Source organism: Equus asinus, chromosome 5 (assembly GCF_041296235.1).
Source record: "Equus asinus isolate D_3611 breed Donkey chromosome 5, EquAss-T2T_v2, whole genome shotgun sequence".
NCBI lineage: Eukaryota > Metazoa > Chordata > Mammalia > Perissodactyla > Equidae > Equus > Equus asinus.
Genome location: NC_091794.1, coordinates 39,648,398 through 39,672,308, shown reverse-complemented (window position 1 = coordinate 39,672,308; position 23,911 = coordinate 39,648,398). Strand labels below are relative to the sequence as shown.

Genomic DNA, 23,911 nt, shown 5'->3' with positions numbered 1-23,911 from the left:
TCATAGTTGATTTATTAATTCCCCACTGATAGACTTTGTATGTTCATCTTGTGCTCACAGATGCTAGTATAGTTGTTGGACGGGTTTCCAGAAGTGGAATTGTTGGCTCATAGAATGTCTGCATCTTAAAATTTTTTCAGTTCTCAGCTATTTCTCCACATAGTTCTTAGTGGGAGGATTACAAGTTCTCAAAATGTTTAATTTGTCAACTTGGCCCTTGGCAAAACTGTGAGAAAGGAGAAATTTATCTTGACATCACTTTCGGCTCCTTCAGAATTATGCTTTTTTGCCCTGCCTTCTCTATCCCTTCCCTCCCACCCAGCCGCACCCTACCCCACCCCACAAGACTGATAAATTTAGCAATCTCTAGTGGCAGAAGAGCATTCCTTCCCTGTGTGTCCACCACCCTGCACATGACATTTCCTGTTTCAGTTGCTGAGGTCACCAGCCAGCCGAGGAAATAGACCTCATGACCTAGAAATCTAGGTTTTGCTAGACTCCTGCCTCTTCTAAACTACCCTCAGGCAAGTAACAAATCCTTTTATTCTCTCTCGAGAGTCTTCTGGAATCTAGGCCTAGCTCCTATCACCATCATCTACAGCCAGGGTTCCATCCCAGCCTTGGTCTTGGAGGAGCAGGTTGCAGCCAGAATAATTTTTCTAAAATTCTAATCTATTTCCATTGGTCTTCTGATTATAACCTTTCAGAAGTTCCTTCAGGACAAACCCAAGCTCCTTAACACTTTCAGGACCCCTCTCTGACTCTAACCTACTCTTTAGCCTCATCCCCAGGAAACATCTCTCACTATAAACTCTCTCCAGCACCAATGGCACCTTGGCTGGTATATACCTATGCTATTGTTTGCTGAAAGACACCACAACCTCTCTCTCTATATTTTCTGCTCACACTGACTGGAAGGTCCTTCCCTCTGACTCATCTTTGCCTGTCTAACTCCTACCTATCCTTCAGGTCTCAGCCAAGATGGCACCTCCTCCTTGGTCCCCTCAGGTTGGCTTAGGTGCCTGTCCGAGTGTCCCTACCCCATGCTGAACATCCTCTCACTCTGGCCATTCACACACTTGGTCACACTTTTGGTATAATTGCCTCTTTACCTGGCAATTCCCCCTAGAATGCAAGCCCTCTGAGGGAGGGAATCACCATGTATGTTGTTAAACACCCTGTGTCTGGCACAGTTCTTTTTTTTTTTTTCCTTCTTCTTCTCCCCAAAGGCCCCCCAGTACAGAGTTGTGTATTCTAGCTGTGAGTGCCTCTGGTTGTGCCATGAGGGACGCTGTCTCAGCATGGCCTGACAAATGGTGCCATGTCCGTGCCCAGGATCCAAACTGGTGAAACCCTGGCCACCAAAGCAGAGCCTGCGAACTTAACCACTCAGCCACGGGGCTGGCCCCGGCACAATTCTTCTTGAAACATAAGTTTGTGGGTTTGAGTGAAGGGGCAAATGAATGAGTGAGTGAATGAGATGTTTTCTGGCAGCCTGTACTTTTAAACTCAGACCCACTAAGAATCATACAATTTCCATATTAAAAACTTAACGTTGTGCCAAACTTAGAGGTTTGTATGTATTATGTAATTTAATCCTTATCATTACTCTGTGAAGGAGGTACTGTTAGCACCATTTAATGGGGATATTGAGATGCAGAGAAGTTAAAGCTACTTGCCCTAGTCACCAAGCCTGTGAGGGGCAAAGCCCGGACTGTAAGCTTGTCTCGTCCCAGGGCCTGAGCCCTAACTGACTGGGCTGCCTCTGGACTCTGCCTCTGCTGGTTCCAGTTGATCCTGACCTGAACGGAGAGCTTGCCTGACTACAGTGGCTCGGTATTCTGTCTGGGGGCGATTTCTGTGTCCTGCAACCTGTGCAAAGCAGGTTCTCGTCTTCTCCCTCAGAGGAGGCCCAGTCAAGATGGGGTCATGGAAGTACTTTTGCTCAGTGGACCAGAATAAATATACAGAATATCTAGTTTTTAAAATATTTTTAAACCTTTTATTTGCAAATAATTTCAACTTACAGAGGAGTTGCAAGAATAGTATGAAGAATTCCGTATACTCTTCACTCAGGTTCACCAATTGTTAACATTTTGCCAAATTTGTTTATTTCTTTCTCTTTAGAAAAAGTGTTTTTTTGAGCTATTCAAGAACAAGTTCCAGCCATTATGCCTCCTTACCCCCAAATCCTTCAGCATGTATCTCCTGAGAACAAGGATATTTTCTTACATAACTAACACAGTTATCAAATTCAGGAAATTTAACATGTGTTAAATATTATTATTGATATTCAAATTTCATAAATTGTTGCAATAATGTCCTTTACAGAATTTGTCAATACAGGATCCAGTCTAGTGCATTTACTTGTGTTTGTCTTGTTTTTTAAGAGCTCCAGGAGTTTTCCCTGGACCCTTTGAGCAAGGCCCTTGCATCCAGTTCAGGGGATGACAATGTGCTGCTGGGAGCTGGGCCCTGGACCATGAGTTCTAGACCGGGGCCCCAGACCTTGCCTTGCTCTTGACTTTGAAAAGTTCCTAGGGCCTCAGTTTCTCTGCCTATTGGTGGGGAAAAGGGAGAGCCGGACTTCATGGTGTCCAAAACCCTCTCCAACCTTTAAGGCACCAAAATAAATAAATAAACAACAAAAAATTATTTTTAAAAAGCTTTTTAAAAAAAATTTGGGTAGGAAGAAACCTGCCTCCTTCAGAACCTGTCAGTTCTGAAAGCCTGCGAAATGATTTTATTTTCCGGATGTCTTAATTTTTACGATGCTGTCTTTTCTTTGCCGTTATCTTCTGCAAATGCTTGGCTGACAGTCTTTTTCATCTCAGAAGTATTTTGAACATACTATGACTGTTTATTTAACATCTCAGGCACTTTAGAAGATAATGACCAGGAGAAGGGCCTGTTTACCTATTTTTTTCCAACCGCCGTGGCTTACTCAGCATCAGACTTCCCAGAGAGCCGGCATCAATTTGTCTTTATTTTGTCAGTTTGGAGTTAGACTTGCACTGGTGAGCTTTCATTCTTTCTCTTCTGAAATCCCATGTGAATGGGTTACCCAGACTCCCTGGCATTTACATTTTACTTCCACGGGTTTCACGGCCCAGACACAAATACTTTGCTGGGAGATCCATAAGGTGGTTGCAAAGTTGTAAAATAGTGAGAATGACATGTTAGCCTTGAGGTTTCAAAATGATTTTCATTTTCTCCTCCCTGCTATCCTTAACTATATTTCAAAAGCGTCAGCGGCAGATTTTAAGGTGGCAGGTATTCGTCATTTCCGAAGTCTTTTTTCTCGCGGCAATCACATACACATTTAATCACTGGCGCCTTCAGTGAACATTTGCTGAGTGTCTCCTTTGTCCAGGTGCAGCATTGGTCCTGGGTATGCAGCAAGGCACTGGGCCACTGAGTTTGGTGGGGGAGACAGGCTTGTACACTAAGAAGTCCAAAGGAAAGATAAGCGCTCTGCTAGAGGGACTGACATGGCGCACTCCAGTACAAAAGAGAGAGAAATCTGCCAAGAGGGGTGTGATCAGGCTGTTCTTACATGATTATGAGCTTTAAAACCTTAGTACTTCGCTCCGTAAACAATTTGTGAGTTACTCCCTGAGCGACGTTTCTACTCCATCTATCTGTTAGACACAGACCCACTGAGCTCTGAGTTCTTTGGAGGAAGCAGCTTTTTTTGTATTTTCAGTAAATCATGGTGTCTAAGCTTGAGGCTGGGCATTCAGGAGGCCCATGATAAACATCCGCTGAAATCAGAAGTTGCATCGATATGAATAGTTGTCTAATAGGGGCCACCCCATTTGGTATCGTCAGAAATAAAGCTCACTCCTCTGATGATTCCACGTTAAGGAGGCAGCTAGACATGAAATATAGGTTGGGAATGGACCTAAGGAGGTGGAATTTAAGGCATCTGCAAAAGGCTGGGAACCTTTTGAGTTGGGAGAAAGCCAAGAAGTTCTAGAGTAGGCAAGGCGGATCCAGTCCAGGCCTCTAGAGTCTTAGAGTGAGCCCTACCGTGGGAGGCAGGGTTGGGAGTGGAAGTGTGGGAGGGGATATCTCAACCCAGAGGCTCCTTCTGTAAGGTGGAGGTTCCAGGCAAGTTTAAAAATTGTGTGGTCTCAATTCTGTGAAAAAAACCTCTTTTTGGCTTGTGGGCTAGTAAATAATTTTTATTTGCATCTGTGAGCCTGTTTTTCCACATTTCCTACCTTGAACTTGTACTGCTTTGGAAACTAAGAAATAAAAACTCAAAAAAAATAATCTTGATAGGCTTCAAATGATGGATTAAAAACAAAATGTTTTGAGCTCTGGGTAGAGGAGACGTGGTTAAACAGCAAGAGTGTGAAGAAGAGGGCTCATTTGCTTGAGCGAAAGCTCGACATGAATAAACAGTGTGTTCAGGCTGCTGCCCAAAATTCTGATGTCATCTGGGGTATTGACAACATGGCATTGCAGACGTGGGGCCTCGTGTCCTGAGGAAATAATCAGAAATGAACCCACAACTTTATCAACAAAGATATTCATTGGCATTTTGTTTATGAGTGAAAAACGAAAGTACATTAAATGTCTAAGCATGGGGGCTCAGAAGTAAGTCACGATGTAGTATGAAAATTTATTTGAAGAATGATTAGTAAGATGGTATTTTCCCATTAATAAATTACATTTAGAAACAAAAGTAAGAGGCGTCTGCCTAGAAAACTCTCCCGCAAATGGCAGAAACAAAGGAGAATTAATAGACGTCAAGAGTTCAGAGCAAAGGAGAGTGCCTGAGTCTGTTCAGGCTGCTATAACAGAATACTACAGACTGGGTGGCTATAAATAGCAGAAATATCTTTCTCACAGTTAGAGAGGGTAGGGTGTCCAGGATCGTGGTGACAGCATGGTTGTGCGAGGGGCCTCTTCCAGATCACAGATTTCTCATTGCATCCTCCTCGTAACCTCACGTGGTCCCAGGGGCTGGGGCTCTTCCAGGAGCTTCTTTTATAAGGCACTAATCCCATTCCCGAGGGCTCCACTGTTGTGACTTAATCACCTCCCAAAGGCTCTGCCTACTAATATCAGCATCTTTGGGGGTTAACATTTCAACATATGAATTTTAGGGGGACACAAATATTCAGACGATAGCAGAGAGGATATTAGGTTTATTTCATATGGCTCAAGAAGACCTCAACAGGTATTATGGGTGGAAGTTGTAATCCACAATAAGGATGGGGTTTTTCACTTTACTATTTGAATCTTTAGTCACGACATTGTGATAGCAGTAAAAATTTCTTTAAAAAGAGAATAGAAATAGCCACAATGGGATTACCTTTAATGCCTCAGCTGTTCTATTATTCGTCCTCTTCTGGTACTTGTCAGTTTGCATGCATCGTTTGAGAGTTGCGGACACTGTGTAGTTCACAAATGGTTGGTAGACACCCACCTCTGCTCTTCTAGACCATGGCTGATCCCACTAATTCACGGCCATCTGGAAGCAGCCTCAGAGTCTCTTTCATCATACTTCTCTGAGAAGGCACAATCAGTCATAATACAACTAGCGAACATCACAACAGGCATTGTTCTACAAGCTTTATTTATATTAACTCATTTAAATTTGTCTTGGGCCAGCCCGGTGGCCAAGTGGTTAAAGTTCCACGCTTTCCGCTTCCACAGTCTGGGGTTCGCAGGTTGGGATCCCAGGTGTGGACCTACTCCACTCATCAGCCGTGCTGTGGAGGCATCCCACATATAAAGTGGAGGAAGATTGGCACAGATGTTAGCTCAGGGCTAACCTTCATCAAGCAAAAAAAAAAAAAAAAGAGGAGGATTAGCAACGGATGTTAGCTCAGGGTGAATTTTCTTCATAACCTTGTAAACATGGTAGTATTATTATCCCCATTTTACAGATGAGGAAACTGAGGCTTAGAGAGGTTGAGTCATTTTGCCCAATTAATAATATTGGTATCAATTTGGTATGGGAGTTGAAACTCTTCAGTCATTTTATTATAGATCTTATGAAGCATTATTTTTTTTAAATTAATAGGACATGAACAATTTTTATTTTGCTCCATAATTTTCAAAATTACTGTGTGCAATGATAATGTAAGAAATGAAGATCTTTATTATAACTAAGAATGACTAAAACTGGAATGAGGATAGATGTTTTGTTACTAGTTATTTAAGCAAAAGCTGGACAATCACTTCTTAGGGATATGAGATGGGTGGGGGTTATACTTGGGGTATGGAGTTAGACCAGGTGACAGCCTAGATTCATTCCAACTCAGCAATTTTGTGATTCTATGAGTCAGTGTGTTACCTATCTGATTGCTTTCATAGACCTTAAAAGGGTCTTCTACCAGGAACAAGCAAAACCCAAAACCTAAAAAAATTTTTCTTGTGTTAGGTGCATTTGTAAGGAGATGGTTGAAATTGTTTTAACTGAGAATAATGATTTTAACATAAGGCTTAATTCTTAGGAAAGGAATTTAGACATATATTCGTATTAAGAAGTAAATGACAAAGATGATTCTTTTTATTTTTTTGGGAAAGATTAGCCCTGAGCTAACATCTGCCACCAATCCTCCTTTTTTGCTGAGGAAGACTGGCCCTGAGCTAACATCTGTACCCATCTTCCTCTACTTTATACGTGGGACACCTACCACAGCATGGCCTGACAAGTGGTGCCGTGGCTGCACCCGGGATCTGAACTGGGGAACCCTGGGCCACCAAAGCGGAACGTGGGAACTTAACAGCTGGGCCACCAGGCCAGCCCCAACGAAGATGATTCTTTTGCAAGAGGAGGCTTTGGAGTGGATGGAGTAGGAACATACCATAGGGCATTTATCACCTAATGGGGTGGAGTGAGAGACAAAAGCCTTCACAGAAAGGGATGGAGGAAGAAACAAGGGAAGTTGAGGCCTCCCAAGAGAAGCTTCGCTATCTAACAATCTGGCCCAGAACCAGCTCTGTTAGGCTCATGCAATCCTCCCCTCTTTTATTCGAATCTGATTTAATTGGTCTGGGATGTGGCTTGGGCATCAGGTTTTTAAATTTTCCAGGTGATTCTAATGTACAGCCAAGTTTGAGAACCACTGTCTTCAACCCAGATTTGTGCATGTGTATGTGTTTGTCTTTTAAATTTCAGGTCTGTGGTCTTCCCTGCCGAGACGTTGCAATTATCCTCATTCTCCATGAAGAGATTCTAAAAATGTCTAAGAAGTGATTTTTCTATTGCTGAATGAAGTATTCGATAAATGTCAATAGGTCTAGTTGGGTGGTGGTATGGTTCAAGTCTGCTATATCCTTTCTGATTTTCTGTGTACTTGTTCTATTGACTCCTAAGAGAGGAGAGTTGAAATTGTCAATTATATGGATTTGTTTTTCCTTTCACTTCTATGAATTTTTGCTTCAAGAATTTTGAAACTTTGCTATTGGGTGCATTATACATTCAGTATTATGTTTTCTTGATGAATTAATCTACTATTATGAAATGTCTCTCTTTATCCTTGACAATATTCCTTGTTTTGAAATCTAGTGTCTGATGTTAATACAGACATTGCCCTTTTCTTGTGCTTTGTATCTTTTTCCGTCTTCTTTCTTTTAACCTGGGTCTACGTATTTAAAGTGACATTTAACTGAATAATATAACTGAATCTTGCCTTTTAAATCCAGTGTGACAATCTCTGTTTTTGTTTGAGGAAGATTGGCCCTGAGCTAACATCTGTGCCCAGACTCCTCTGCTTTACATGTGGGACTCCTGCCACAGCATGGCTTGATAAGTGGTGCATAGGTCTGCACCCAGGATCCGAACTGGAAAACCCCAGGCCGCCGAAGTGGAGCATGCGAACTTAACTGCTATGCCACTAGCCGGCTTGACAATCTCTGTTTTTTTTTAAATTATGGTGTTTTGACCACATCTATTTAACGGAATTATCCATGTGACTGGGCTTTAATTTATCATCTTGCTATTTGTTTTCTATTTGTCTCATTTGTTCCATTCACCAAGATAGATGACATGCTGACAAATAAAGCAAGTCTCTACAAATGTAAAAGGATTGAAACAATGCAAAATATATTCTCTGACCAAAATAGAATTAAATTAAATGTAAATAACGAAAATATCTAGACTATCCCCCAATGTTTGGAAATTAAATAATTACTCCTAAACAACCCATGGGTCAAAGAAAATATCAAAATGTGTAGACTGATGCTGAAGCACCACTTAGAGGGAAATCTACAGCTTACATTGGAAAGGGAAGGGAGGTCCAAAATTAGTAACCCGAGCTCCCACAGCAAGACCCTAGAAAAAGAAGAGCAAATTAAACTTGATATGAATTTAAAAAAAGGAAGAAAATAAAAATAAGAACAGAAATCAATGAAATGTACAATGGGAAGACAACAGCGCCTCCTTTGAAAATTAAAAACTGTCTTTGAAAAATGTCCGTGTGATTTACAAAGTTAGCTAGATTCAGCAAGAAAAAACAATAGAAATCACCAATATTAGGAATAAAAGGGATGATTTCACTAAAGATCGTAAGTATAGACATTAAAAGGATAATAGGATAACAAAGAAATGTTATGGACAACTTAGTGTCAATAAACTCCACAACTTAGATGAAATAGACAAATTCTTTGAAAGAGATCATTTACCAAAACTGGCACAAGAAGAAATGAAAAAGATAAATAGTCCTATATCTAGTAAAAAAATTGCATTTGTAATTAAAATATTTCCCTCAAAACAAATACTGCCCTCCCCTCCCCCCACCAAATCACTTTGGGTTAAAGCCTTTCAAATAAATTTTACTTGTAATTCATTCTTTCTCTCATTCCCCCCAAATCTAACAACTGGCTTTCTTAATATGAGATTTCATTGTATGTCTTTACTAAATTGGTGATATCCTTCAGTTCTATTTCAAGATAGCTTATTCTATTTAAGTGGTCATTTCCTTTACTTCTGCTCATATTTTGCATGTATTTTAATTTGGGCCCAGTTTTAAAAAATTGAAATGTGACACATATCAGAAAACTGTGCATGTTATAGATGCACAGCTGAAGGACTGTTTGCAAAACACATATAAACTCTTATTTTTTTTAAAGATTTTATTTTTTTCCTTTTTCTCCTCAAAGCCCCCTGGTACATAGTTGTATATTCTTAGTTGTGGGTCCTTCTAGTTGTGGCATGTGGGATGCCACCTCAGCATGGCTTGATGAGCAGTGCCATGTCCATGCCCAGGATTCGAACTGACGAAACACTGGGCCACTGCAGCAGAGCGCGCGAACTTAACCACTCGGCTACGGAGCTGGCCCCAGGTATAAACTCTTATAGGTAGCATCCAGATCAGAAATAGAATAACAGCACCTCAGATGCCCACCTCACGTTCTCTTTCAGTCACCAAACATTTTCCAAACCTCCCTGAATTATTAACTAAGCTCACTTCTAATACCATATATTATTTTTACCTTCTTTTGAACCTTACCTAAATGGAATCTCACAGTATGCACTCTTTTGTGTTTATCGTCTCAAAATTATGTTAATGACATTCACTTATTATTACTGCTGTACAGTTGTCCCTCAGTGTCTGTGGGGATTGGTTCCAGGACCTCCCTTGGCTACCAAAATCCATGGATGCTCAAGGCCCCTTTATGAAATGGTGCGGTCTTTGCATGTAACCTACACATATCCTCTGAATACTTTTAATCATCTCTAGATTATTTATAATACCTAATACAATGTAAATAGTTGTTATACTGTATTGTTTAGGGAACAATGACCAGAAAAAAAAGTCTGTACACGTTTAGTACAGATGCAACGATTGTACGCCTTTCAATGGGAGGTTGGTTGAGTCCTTGGAAGCACAGCCCATGCATACACAGGGCCGACTGCATGGCATTTTCTTACATGAATATAAGACAATATATTTATCCATTCTATTGTTTGGGCCCAATGTTTATATTTATTTGGATGTGCTTTAGAGTACTTAGTGCATTTTCTCTATGTTCATTAATTTAGCATTATTAAGCAAAAAACTGTTGTTTGGGCACCCAACCAATTGCTGGCATACACATACAGCACGGTGCCATGTCCCCAGGGGGAAATATAGGCTTATTTGAGCAATGGGGAATCCGTTCCTCCTCCCTGCAGGTTGTTACAAGCAGGTTTTTGTTGAGTAGGTACACTGACACCATGCAGTTTGGCACTACTTGCCTGACATATCTTTTATGATGGCATAAAAAGATTTTTCTATTTTAAATGCCATAAAATTGGTATATTTGAGAAATGGAAGCCTTTGAATCATAGAATCTCAGTCAGACAGTTCTTTAGATAATATAAATTGGTATCTTCTTTCTTGGAGATAATTGAATAATTTAGCCATAATTACCAAACATCTTTGAAAAAATGACATACCCTTTGACTCTAAGTTCTCCTCTGAGACTCAGCGGCAGTCTAAGTTCAACTCCGTGCTTTTCCACTTACTGACTGTGTGACCTTGATCAAATTGTCTACTTCTCTCTACTACTTTTCCTCATTTGCACTTATCTCATCGGGTTTTTGTGATGGTTAATTAAATTAATAAAGTTATTATTATACAAAGAAGATGTAGAGAAAATGGACAATGATGTATGTTCAAAGATGCTTGTTTCCATGGTGTGTTAGGAGTGAAAATTTGAAGCCAACCTGAATGTCCAATCCTGCAAAAATGAGAAAATAAACTGGGGGTATATTGTGTATATAATAAAATATTACACAACTATTTAAAACAATGTTTCCAAAGAACTTAAAAAGTTTTGGGCATAATTATGAGTATGTGTTGCAAAGTGTAAAAAGCAGGCTATAAAACTGCATATAGTTGGATCCCAATTATATAAAGATATACATTCATAGCGAGAAAGACTTGGGGTATATGCATAAAAATGTTATGTCTTGGTGATGGGATTCTCTTATTTATTTATTCATTTGTTCACTTTTTCCAGCTTTACTGAGGTGTACTTGACACATAAAAATTGTACATGGGCATGTGTTGCTTAACAACAGGGATACATTCTGAGAAATGCGTCGCCAGGCGATTTCGTCATTGTGCGAACATGACAGAGTGAACTTACACAAACCCAGATGGTATAGCCTACTATGCACCTAAGCCATATGGTACGAATCTTATGGGACCACCATCGTATATGCTGTCTGTCGTTGACCAAAATGTTGTTGTGACAGTATATTTAAGGTGTACAACATGATGTTTTGATGGGTGGTGGGGTTCTGTTGTGAACTAAATTTTCTTCTTCTTCTTCTTCGTTATTATTATTAATTTGTATTTATTTAAAGTGAACAGAATTAACCTTTCTGAGTATTGCCATAAATGAACTAAAACAAAACAAAAATAAAAGCATCAGGAGATACTGTTCAAGGGAAAAGCAGGGCCCTTGGCCCTAACAGCCTGCCCTTTGGTGAGGCTGGACGCCTGAACTTTCTGATCACAGCTGCCCTCTCGGGCTGTTTTTCGATGCATGCAGTACGTAAAGGAGTGCACCGCAGCAAACGGTGCCGAGGCCTGGACTTTTTAAAAGTAATCCCACTTCCTTCTTTTTTAAACAAGAAGGTAGCGACCGCCCTGGTTATATGTGTCATTTCAGCACTGGAGTTGGCTCTGGGTCCTGAATTGTTGCAGCCTGCTTGCCTGGTAATCTCCTTGTCTGCGTGAGTTGTTAGGGGCAACCAAAGGCAGCTGATTACTTAATTGTTGAAGGCCGGAAACCAGCCTCTTTCGTTAGTTGCCATCAGGATCTTGAGAGCAGCCGGTGTTTGGCCTAGCCAGGTTTTCCATCCTTCCTAATTCAAAAGCTATACTTTTTTCTGGTGCAGCCACTGAGGCTTTGGCCCTATGAGTTGTATACAGAATCAGCTGCATATTAAAAACAAATTGAAATTCTTCTATAGTCAATAACAGATCATTGATTTAAGGCAGGTAGATGAAACCATCTTGATGTCACTGAGATACAATTCAGTCTTTTCTTTGAAGAGGCATAAGGTGGTCTGTTTCCTGTTTCATTTTTTTTTTTTTCTTTTTGAGGAAGTTTAGCCCTGAGCTAACATCTGCTGCCAATCCTCCTCTCTTTGCTGAGGAAAACTGGCCCTGAACTAACATCCTTGCCCATCTTCCTCTATTTTATGTGGGATGCCTACCACAGCATGGCTTGACAAGCAGTGCGTAGGTCTGCACCCAGGATCTGAACCGGCGAACCTTGAGCTGCTGAAACAGAACTTGCGAACTTAACTGCTGTGCCCCTGGGCTGGCCCTCCTGTTTCATTTTTATTAGATCCTTGACTGAGGATACTGGAGTGCTTGGAATTTGTGAGTACCTGGTATTCATACCAAGCAGAGCTGACTTCTCAACGGATCTGTTTTACTCTGTAGTCTAGGGGATTGGTTGTTACCTGCAAGTGCAGCCAATCTAATGTCCAAATTCAGTTATTTATATGGATAGTAGTGTTTTGAGGAGTTTAATTTGCCTTTAGAAAATAAGATTTCTCTTCCTCTCCCTCCCATCACCCCCATGTTTGGTTTTTTGAACACAGAGCTATGAGAACCTAATGCCAAAGCAACCAGTAGAAAAGGGAAACATCCACATAATTGCTGGTTGTTTTGTCTACACAGCGTGAAACAAGAAGTTGGCATGATTTTATTTTTCACCTAGTTGACAGTTTTGTTTTGTTTTGTGTTGTTAGATTTCTCTGGACTGAAATGATTTGTTGATTTGGTATTGTGTACATCAACCCACTTCCACAATACCTGTGTGACTGTTAGGCAAAAAAAATGTAAGTGAAGAGTGAAAAGGATAATTAAACTCAAAGGCAGGAGACTTTGTGATTTTGTTCCAGCTTCGTCGCCAACCAGTTACGTGACCTTGGGCAGAGCATTTCACCTCCCAGGGCCTCCACTTCCTTAAAGGTAAGATGAGGAGGCCGGGAAAGACAAGTCATCAGGTGCCTGGTAGTTTCACCTCTTGCTCTTTGACCCGGATGCAGAACCCAGCTGTAGTGTGATCCCCAGAGATCGGCTGGTGACTAACATTTTTGATTGGCTCAGGCAGAGAACCAGTTTTGTAGCTGATTTTTATTTTTTTTTAAAGATTTTATTTTTTTCCTTTTTCTCCCCAAAGCCCCCCAGTACATAGTTGTATATTCTTCATTGTGGGTCCTGCTAGTCGTGGTATGTGGGATGCCGCCTCAGCGTGGCCTGATGAGCAATGCCATGTCCGCGCCCAGGATTCGAACCAATGAAACACTGGGCCGCCTGCAGCGGAGCGTGGGAACTTAACCACTCAGCCACGGGGCCAGCCCCTGTGGCTGATTTTTAGAACCAGATCATAATTTGGGGCTGGATTTTTACATTTAAAAATATCTTTTTTTCCGATTTCTTATTATAAATTCTACATATTGCTTGAAGGAAACTTAGCAAATAAAAACTAGCAGAAAGGAGGAAATTTAAATCACTTATAATCCTACCCCGAGATATGACTAATGTCAACACGGTATACCTGTTTCCAGATTTATATAGATCATCTAAACACAGTGAGTTCTGCTATAACATTGTTTTGAAAACATAAATTTGTTTAACATGATTAATATTATTAGGGAGCAATTTGAGAGAGGGTTTGTCTATGCACAGTTTCTTCTGGGAGAAGCAGTAGGCGAACGCAGAAAACTGCACACAGCTACACACTCATGCACACTCCCCCTCACAAGGACAATGAGTGCAGTCACTGACCTCTGGTGTTAGAATGTTTTGTCCTGTTTCAGATAACCCTCCTTCCACCACTTCACAATGATTGGCAACCTGCACCCCTTCCCTCCCCTGGCACCCTGGCTCCCTGGCCAGGCCAGCGCCCTCCCTGTCTTTGATTTTTCCCTCTTTCCTCTCAGCCAATTTTGTATTGTTCCTCTCTGTTCTCTGTCTATTTTCCACTCTTTATCTCACTTTTCTCTCACTCTTTTTCTCTCTCTCCACAGTTTTTACCTCTCCCACAGAGGGCAGTGGGCGTGGGAACCCAGCGGGCAGCCTGACAGCCAGGCAGACACCTGCTTCCACAACAAACTGCAGGTCTCTTTCAAGGTAAAGTGCCATGTTTATAAAATGCATATTTAACGTGTGTAAAACTGTGCTGTTGTTTTTCATTTTTCAGTTCCTTTCTTTTTCCCCTCACTGTATCACGGAGGTTTTTGAGTGTGGTGCCCCAAACCTGTTTTCTCATAAGTCTTGTGATTTTTATTGCCTGATTTTGCATATTGCAATGATAACTAATACTTAGCAATTAAATAATAATTATTAACTAAACAATAATTAGACATAGAAGAATAAACTATAATTTATTTAAACAGTTGTTTAACTAATTGTTTAATTAAATAATAAATTATTAATTTTATTAAATTTCTACCCTTGAGTACACATCGTATTAATATTCCGTGTGAGGAAATGAGAAGTGCTCATAAGGCCCTTCTGCTGTGGACTGAAGTAACGAGGACCATCTGGAGGAAAAGCCCTGGAGTGACGGTTTGAGTTTCCAGTTCAATTTCTCAGTTTAAATTTCTAATACAGCAAATATTAAGAGATGCAACCCACACAAACACAAGCTCTGTGGTATACTTAATAATTTTTAAGAGTATAAAGCGGTCTTGAGACCAAAATATTTGAGAACACCCCGTTTCCTGGAGCTTTTCATTCTTGTAGCAAAAGTCTAAAATTTCCTTAGTGAGTATTTTTTAAGTGTTTATCTAGATAGTGCCCAACGGCCCTCCAGCAATGTGGTACTGGTTTATATTCTTATCATTAGCGTATGAGTCTGCTGATTTCATCTTGACTAAATTTAATTAATGTCCCAGGTCACTGAACACCAGCTAGAATGCAAAGGTAGGGTTCACGTCAAAGTTACGCCAACTTTTTAGAAATAAACGGAGCTTCTTTATTTTGAAGTTTAAAACGCCTTTGAAATGTACTTATTGATGCATTAATAAACTTTTAGTCAGAGATGAAACCTCCTGTTTTGACCTCTTCTGAGAGGAAAATACTAGAAAGGGGACATCACAAATATCTATATGACTCAACAGTTCCAGGCTTGGTAAGAAAACAAAAAGGGGGAGTACCTTTAAATATTGTGGTCCGGGACACTGAGTTATGAGTTAAAAGCCTTTCTTTTGCAAACTCACAGCCTGGAGGAAATACTCTCTTCAGGTAACTATGAAGACACTGCTTAGAAAACAGTTCAGCCTCTTCGAATAGAAACATACGGAAACTGTTGTCCTGGCCGTCCCCGTCTTTCTCCTGGCCTTCCCTTTACCCAGCCTCCTCCCTTCCCCTCCTAATTAGACCACTTGAGTCCATATTCTCAAGGAGGCGTTTTAAACAAGACTTGGTCTCTCCAAGAACTGAAAGGAGTTTGGCGAAGCTGAAAGGGAGTTGCCAGAACTAAAGCTGGTCTTCTGTCTCTCTTGTTTTTCCTTTCTTTACCTTAATTAATCCAGATTTGGATTCAAATCCTCTTCTAATTTTCCTCAGATGCTTTCTGGTTGCTTTTGTTGTGTAACACGATATACTAAATAATCTTTTGTAATTATATGGAATAGAATATATTTCTTAAATCACATCCATCTGAGACTCTCCGGAAATTCTGCATGTACAACTGCACTGACCTCTTGGTGTTTCTGGGCTTTTTTAACTTTCAGGTATCGGAAACAAAGCCATCTATTTCACTGGTGGGAAAACAGACTGAAAACTAATAGTTTCACTACAAATAGGTGCATCCCGTAATGGAATACTATGCAGCTGTAAACAAGAATGAAGAAGCTTTCTTTGTACCAATAGAAAAAGAGTTCTAAGGTACGTTTGTTGGGTGAAAAAAGGCAAGGTTCAAAATAGTAAGCCTAGAATGTTATTTTTCGTGTAAAAAGTGGGAAAATATGAATATATATTTGCATTTGCTTGTTTTTGCATAAATACTGGAAGAATATATAAGAAATTGAATACAGTGGTAATGTTTGGACGGGAGGAAGGGAAGAAGGCAGGTGGAAGAAAAGGATAGGGACAAAACTGTTCACCTTGGGTCTTGATTGTTTTGAATATGTGAAGGTATTGTTTTCTTAAAAATTAATAATAATAATATTTAAGAATTACGCTTGTGTTCAGGAAACAGAACCATGACATGTTAGTAGCATGTGAGAGAGACCAGACCCTGAAAGGAAGGAGGCACTTTCTCACAGGTTGACATTTTATTCATCATTCTGGGATTCTTCACCTTATTAATGTGTGTGACAGGCTTGACCTTAGGTCTTGGCAGCTCTTCTTAGTTGGAGGACATCCCTGACGAGGAGGAAGTGAGCCTTTTCCTCCCCCAGGCAGAGACAGGACCCTCCTCTGCCTTCCTCGCATTCTTCAGCTGTCTCGGTCATGCTGGAACTGGCACTACCTACTCTGGCAGGCAAGGGGAGGAGGCAGCCATGGGTTCTGGCACTGTCCCCAAGGTGAGCTGTCTGTGACTGCGGGTATCATGGAGAAAGCGTTGAAGAGCTGGCAAAACCAACCCCTTGCTTTCTTTGCAGGATGATGAAGATGCTAATACTGGGGCAGTGGAAAGCAAACTCTGAAGGTTTCGATTCAAAGACTATGCTCAGAGGACAATGCTATTAATGATCCTTGGCCTAGTCCAAGTTTGTTAATATTCCGGATACCTTAGAATAGTTCAGCAGCACATATCTAATTTGAAGTAATTTATTCTGTTAATATTTTGGTTTTCTGCTGCCAGGAACTCTGGGCATATGGCATTCCCCTAGGACATGAAGAAGGAAACCATTATGGGTGATAATAAGGAACGTGCATTCATTGATATGTTTAGCATCTTGACTTGAAGATGAAATTCTGAGCCACGACTCCCAGTGGCTCCCCAGCTGTGCACAGGTTAAAGGACATTTCACTGTGACTGCTGTGTTTATTCCAGTAACGTGATGACTCTGAGGGCCACTCTGAGCCTTGGCTTTGTGACGGAGATAAGAATCCCCTGGGATGCTTGCTAAAAATACAGATTCCTGGACTCCACCTGAGGCCTGGAAATCTGCTTCGTGACAACTGCCTCAGATAATTCTTATCTGGCAAGTTTGGGAAACATTGCATTTTAGAATCTTGAGAGGAAAGTGATTTTTACTGAATCCTCCTGTCTTTAGGCTGACCTCTTCCACCAGGAATGATAAACGTCTGTTCCCAGAAAGAAAGGAGCAAGCATTCTCCACACCTGGGATGTCATCATGTATTAAACCTCTGACAGAACCTTCATGGCCTTCATTTGGCTTTGCTGGTGACTCATAATATTCCACTTTTAGGATGAAGGAAGTTAAATACTTGCTATTCCTTCACAGAAGTTTCTATTTTAAATGCAGAGCTCAGAAATCTGTGGACAGCCAGATGTAACGTTCAGGGTTGTAATGGACAGAGGCATCTCTTAACAGCTACATAATTCAATTACCCTTGCAACTTCACAATTCGCCACACCCTGGTTCCCCTATCAGACACATACGGGCCTCTAAAGGGGACAGGCTAGGTCACAAGAAGAGTGTGTTGATGTGGCATCTCCAGTGGGCACAAGGAAATGCCCCTCCTATAAAAGAACATACTTTTGAGCCTGGCCTGGTGGTGTAGTGGTTAAATTCACACGCTCTACCTCGGCAGCCTGTAGTTCACAGGTTCGGATCCCAGGCGCAGACTGACTTACACACTGCTCATCAAGCCATGCTGTGGTGGTGTCCCACATACAAAGTAGAGGAAGATGGGCATGGATGTGAGCTCAGCAACCATCTTCCTCAAGCAAAAAAGAAGATTGGCAGCAGACGTTAGCTCAGGGCTAATCTTCCTCACAAAAAAACACAAACAACAAACAAACAAAGATATTTTCATCACTACATATTAAAAATCACCAACGGGAAGGTTCTATTTAGTGAAGTTGAGAAGTTTGAATTGGCCTTTTCTAAGGTAGAAGAGGTTAAAAGTTAAGTGGATCTTCCAGTGGGGTTCTCCTAGTAGTACCTTTAAAGTTCTCAACCACATGTGACCTCGTGACCGTGTGAGCAAAAGGATTTATTTTGACTTGACTTAACTGATCAGGAGAACAGACAAGGTAATAAGAAAATTAAAAAATTTGCTAACAGGTTGTTTGATAGATTTTTGGTTTTGATCTGTCATCATTGTATCAAATCAGTCAAAATGGCTGAAATTTTGATGACATAAAAGGCAGTCCGAGTTTTAAATTCACTATATTTTCAGCGAACTTCACTGCAGTGCCAGTAGAACTCTTCCCACCAATCTCGTGCAAGGGCACTGTGGCTGTTTACTCAGTCTGCTCTTTATACGTTCTTATTTTCATTCCTCAGACTTGATCTTCTCTTAAGCTGCACATTTCTTTTCACCTAAACAAAACAACACTTTTCTTTCTTCCAGTCCTAGAAGGAAGGAAGGAAAGAGAAGGGAAGAAATTCAGCCCTGAATACAGAGGTGGATGCAGGTTTTATGGGGCCTGAGGCTTATGGGGCCTGAGGCTTATGGGGCCTGCCCTCTTTAAGAAAAAGAATGCAAAAATATCGACTTCTGCAAATTTTATGCAATCGTGTGACCACATGAACCCATTGCTAGCCCCCTCCCAGCATCTTGGAAGGAGCCCCTGCTCGTGAAGGACTCAGAAGCTGAACTTCATCGATTTTATTATAAATAGCTTTTGTCTGAATTCACATTCTTGTCTTCTGAATTGAATACTTTCAATTAATTTTATTTCCTACTTTCAAAATTACACACTTCTTTTTTTTTTTTAGGAAGATTAGCCCTGTGCTAACTGCTGCCTATCCTCCTTTTTTTGCTGAGGAAGACTGGCCCTGAGCTAACATCCGGGCCCATCTTCCTCTACTTTATATGTGGGACGCCTACCACAGCATGGCATGCCAGGCAGTGCCATGTCCGCACCCGGGATCCGAACCCGCGAAACTCGGGCAGCCGCGGAATGTGCACACTCAACTGCTGTACCACCGGACGGGCCCCCAAAATTACCCATTTCTGAATGAGTAAATGAGTAAAGGTATTCCCGTGCCCAGGTAAAGGGTAAAGCGTAAACAGATTCTCAGATGAGTTCCCTGGGGTTCTAATGGGGCCCAGGACAAGTTGGCTTCCACCATTCCCCTTGTCTTCCCAGGACTTGGCTTTGGGTGCATTTCTGCTGCATCCTTACTTTCTTTTGGTGGCATGGAAAGAGCCCAGGGCGGGGGGTCAGGAGGCCTGGGTTCCAGTCCCATCTTCAAAACTACAGTATAGAGAGGACTAGAGAGGAAGAAGCAGCCGCTGAGCTGCATAATTCCCCAGAAGGAGAGGCTGAGGCCTGGAGAGCTGTGGCTGCTGACCCTGGGTGGACTCCCAGTCCAGTGCTCTGTTCATCTTATACTTCTTCTTCCTCTATCTCCTTCTAGCTGGCTGTGCATTTCTGGGAAAAGGACTTCTGACCCTTCTGAGGCTTGGTTTCCTCCCCTGTACAAGGAAGGGCTAGAACCAGATAATCTATTAATTCCTTTCAGTTTGAATCTTTTCTGGTTCTCTGGCTACTTTTTCTGTTTTGGTCAACCTGATGGGCGCTCAGCTCCTGGATGACCTGCCTGTGTGTAGCGCTAGCGCCTAGCCTGGGGTTTGCTGGATGCTCTGAGTGGCATGGAGATTTCATAGTGTCAGGCCTCAGGGCGGGGCAGTGTGCAAAATGGCTTTCACCTTGGCCCTACTGACCTCTTGAACTTTGTTAATGTGATAGTTGTCAGAGGAGCACAGGGCCAGAAGGGCCCTGAGGGGACACTCATGGCTCTGTTTTATCACAGAAATAAAGAAACAGAGGCCGGGAGACCCTCCCAAGGCTGCTTCACAAGCATTAATGACAAAATTGGAACTGGGGTTCCCTGATTCTCAGTTTGATGTTTTTCCCACTACATTCTTCTCAGCCTTTGGATGGTCACTCCTGGTCCTTAAGTACCCAAGTTTAGTTCTAATAAAATTGCTTCTGGGAGACCCAGCTGTGTTGTCCACTGAACAGACTAAAGTAAGGATTCTGGTTGGGATCCATGTTGAGGCTATTCTTGTTTATCTTTATTGTTTATGTATTCAAATTGAAACATGACTGTTTTTTTTTGAAGAGTAGCTCTGAGCTAACATCTGCCACCAGTCCTCCTCTTTTTGCTAAGGAAGACTGGCCCTGAGCTAACATCCGTGCCCATCTTCCTCTACTTTATGTGTGGGACGCCTACCACAGCATGGCTTGCCGAGAGATGCCATGTCTGTACCCAGGTTCCAAACCTGTGAACCCCCAGGCCGCCGAAGTGGAACGTGCGCGCTTAACCGTTGTGCCACTGGGCCGGCCCGAGATATGACTTAGCTTATTAACACATTTCCTTATACTTTTCATGGGTCTGTAATTCTTTCTGCCAATGTTATAAACATAAGGGATGGCAATTTTAATTTTGCTTCTAGAATGTTCTCCTACTGCAAGAAGATCACGGCTAAGTTAAACTCTGTGAATCTTTCTATCAAATTATCTTCTGCTTCCTCTTCCTTACAAACTAGAGTCTTTGAAACTAGCTTTGATAAGGTACGCATCCTTATGTTTGCCTGCCAGGTTCAGTGCCTTCAGTTGGCTTATCACTATCATAGATGATCTCATTGCATGTGAGGAATGTTATTAAGGCCTTGAGACAACATATTGAGAATTTAGAGGTGGAAGGCATTCCTTCTGTTAGTTGAGAGTGGGAAAAGCTTAATGCAGAGACACTATTTGAATCTGGGCTGAGAAGGCAGGGAGGATGCTACAGGCAAAGGTGAGCAGTATGTGCATGTATCCGGGGAGTATGGTCCATGTTTGAGGATGAGTGTGGGCTAGTGTGGATCCTCATTGTCATCAGCCATGCCAGCACTCGCTTGGTTTGGCAGCCACTAAGTTGTGTGTGTTGATTCGCTCATTTATCACTGTGAGGGCGAATGGCCTTTGCCATCAGCTCCTCTTGCCCTTTCTTTGTCTATAAATAAATTTTGCTTCTGTTTCCTTATGTACGCATTTCTCTTTTTTTCTCTCTTTTGGTAGAAATAGTCTTTGTAAAGTACACATCATGAAAGATAACATGTGTTAGCTATGTACCTGGTAAGGTGAAATTCCACCATTTAGCAGCTAGTCTTGGTCTACACGTTAAGAACTCTTTTAATGGGCAAGAACATTTTCTCCTCATTATCACCTCCTTAAGTTGAATAAAACTAGGAGGCCTGGGCTTGACCTGGGGGGTGTTCAAGGTGATAATGAGATAGCATTTTGTCTGACTTACGCCTTATTTTTGTTCTTGGTGTATTGCTTTTTTGTCTCTGCTAGATTTTCAGTTGTTCCAGCAGGGCCCGTGTCATTTCAGTGTTGAATTCCTCCCCGTGCCAAGCTCATGCCTGGCACACAGTAGGTGCTCAGGCCGCCAGAGACTCAGGGCGAGGTTTCCAAAATTTTCCTGATAATAAAATCAAAGGGACGTTAAGAGAATAAGGGTGATTCTGCCTTCTGGACAGCAATAGCTCCTGATTCACGTCAGATTGATTTCTATATATTTGTCATGGAGACCTTTCTTTCTAGTGGCGGGAATACTTCTATGCACTCTGCTTGAACACTCTTTTGGGAGTCCAGGTGTTAATCAGAAGGTCGCTTGGTGAATACAGAATCTGAGCGGTAAGTGGTTGAGAGTCATGAGGGTTATTCCGTCCAGTCTTGGTGAAGCCAGAACAAGCACAGTGCTTTAGGCACACATACCATCACCTACCACATTTATTCTCCCACCCCTGCCGGAGACCTGCCTCATTCGCAGACCCCAGCAGACCTTCCTGGCAGCTTGGTGTCAGCAGGGTCAGATGCAATCCATTGCTGATGAAATCTAAGGTAGGACTACGCATTTTTTAAATTGTTCACTCTGAGGTTAATCTTCTTTCTATCTGGGCTGCTGGACAGTGTCCAATTGTGTGAGTGTGAATGAAGCTAAGAGAAGAGGTGTGGCATGCGTCATTTTCACTCTATCTCATTTAATCCTCCTGACTACCCTGGCGGGTAGACAGAGCTGGGATTCGAACCCGGCTGATTGCAAAGCCTATATTCTTTACTCTACATTACACTGCCTCCTCATGGACACTCTAGGCACTCCATGACCTCACTCCCATCTATCGAAACATCTCACCTCTCTCTGCTCGTGCCTCCCCTAGGAATGCCAAACTGCTCCAAATGCCTTGTCTGTGCCGTGCTGTGTCTGATCCACAGGCAGAACAGCCTGCTTGTATTAGACTTGTTTGGCTGAGATTTGAGTACCCAGGACCCAGGACCAGGAAGATAATGATGTTACAAAGAGAGCAAGTAAAAAGGAGTATAAATTTATTATGTGCCATACACGCTATGTAATTGATCCTTAATATAGGTTGTTTCATTTAGTCCTCATAATTAATTCATGCAGTATCTGTGAGGGGGTCAAGAATTTAGACTCTGGAGCCAGTTTCTGGGTTTGAATCCCAGCTTTACTACTTACTAGCTGCATGACCTTGGGCAGGTCACTTACCCTGTCTCTGCATTAGTTTGTTTCTCCGTAAAATGGGAATGATAATAATGGAACTGGACTTGTGAGGTTGTAAGAAGGATCAAATCCACAGTGTCTGGTACATGGTACACTTTATCCAAGGGTCAGCTATTATTATTACTAGCTATTATTGGTGCCTCAAATTTAGAGGTGAAGAATCTGGGTCACACAATTAGCAAATGGTTGTACTGATTTTTAAACATAGGTCAGTCCACTTCCAAAGACCATAATATTCCCAGTACATAGTACTGTGTACATTAGGACAGAGACAGTGAGCATTTCAGAATGAGGGGCTATATCTTAGGCATGTACTCATAAGAACGAGGTGAAATATTAGAGAGCTAAAGAGAATGGGTTTTGAGATGAATCACAAAAAATTGCCCCCAGTTTACATACTTTTCATAATCTAGCATCACCCCCTAACTTGGTCACCTGGGAGCGATTAATGGTTGAAGACATGCAAACTCTACATACAGGTCAGCTTTCCTCATTAGAATGTGCCAGTTTTACAGTGAGGAACCTGGGCTCAGAGAAGCTAAGTGCAGGCCCCTGAGGGAATGAATAAAGTGAGGTATGTGTGTGCGGCACACACACAGAGGAAGGAGTTTTGATAGGAGGTGGATTGCCTGAATCCATCTAGAGCCAAGAGGGGACTGGAGGCTGACTGCTTAGATTGCTTGCACGGGAAGAGGGTAGAGCAAGCGAGGGCAACCACAGAGAGTAGGGGAGATGTGTAAGAGAGGAGACAGTAGTCGTAGAAAAGATAAGATAGGAACTTTCAGGCCTGGGGGGAGGGTCAATGGTTATGTCCTTTCTGATCAAGAATATGGCACAAATACCATATAGCAAATACCTCAAAAACGTGCCTATCTTTTTTGCTTTTAACACTCTCTCCTAGGACATAATGAATGATGGCCAAAGATTTATATCCATCACAGTGTTATTAAAAATAGGGAAAATTTAAGGGACGGCCCCGTGGCATAGTAAAGTTTGCATTCCTTGCTTTGGTGGCCCTGGGTTCGTGGGTTCGGATCCCTGGCATGGACCTACACACTGCTCATCAAGCCACGCTGTGGTGGCGTTCCACATACAAAACAGAGGAAGATTGGCACAGATGTTGGGGTTCTGGGGGAGGGGTGAACACGTGAAGCACAGGGGATCTTTGGGGCAGTGAAATTATTCGTATGATGCTGTGATGGTGGCTAAATGTCATTAAGCATCTCGTAGAACTATACCACACAAACAGTGCAACAATGAAAACTATGAACT

At 41.8% G+C, this 23,911-nt stretch overlaps 1 long non-coding RNA gene across 1 annotated transcript; it reads left to right on the top strand.

Moving 5' to 3' along the window:
• The first annotated feature begins 13,972 nt into the window (after window positions 1–13,972).
• On the top strand, window positions 13,973–22,393 carry LOC139045253 (uncharacterized). Its single transcript, XR_011503270.1, has 4 exons — window positions 13,973–14,543; window positions 15,713–15,866; window positions 16,302–16,507; window positions 16,586–22,393. It is a non-coding gene; the product is annotated as an uncharacterized lncRNA (long non-coding RNA).
• The last annotated feature ends 1,518 nt before the right edge of the window (window positions 22,394–23,911 follow it).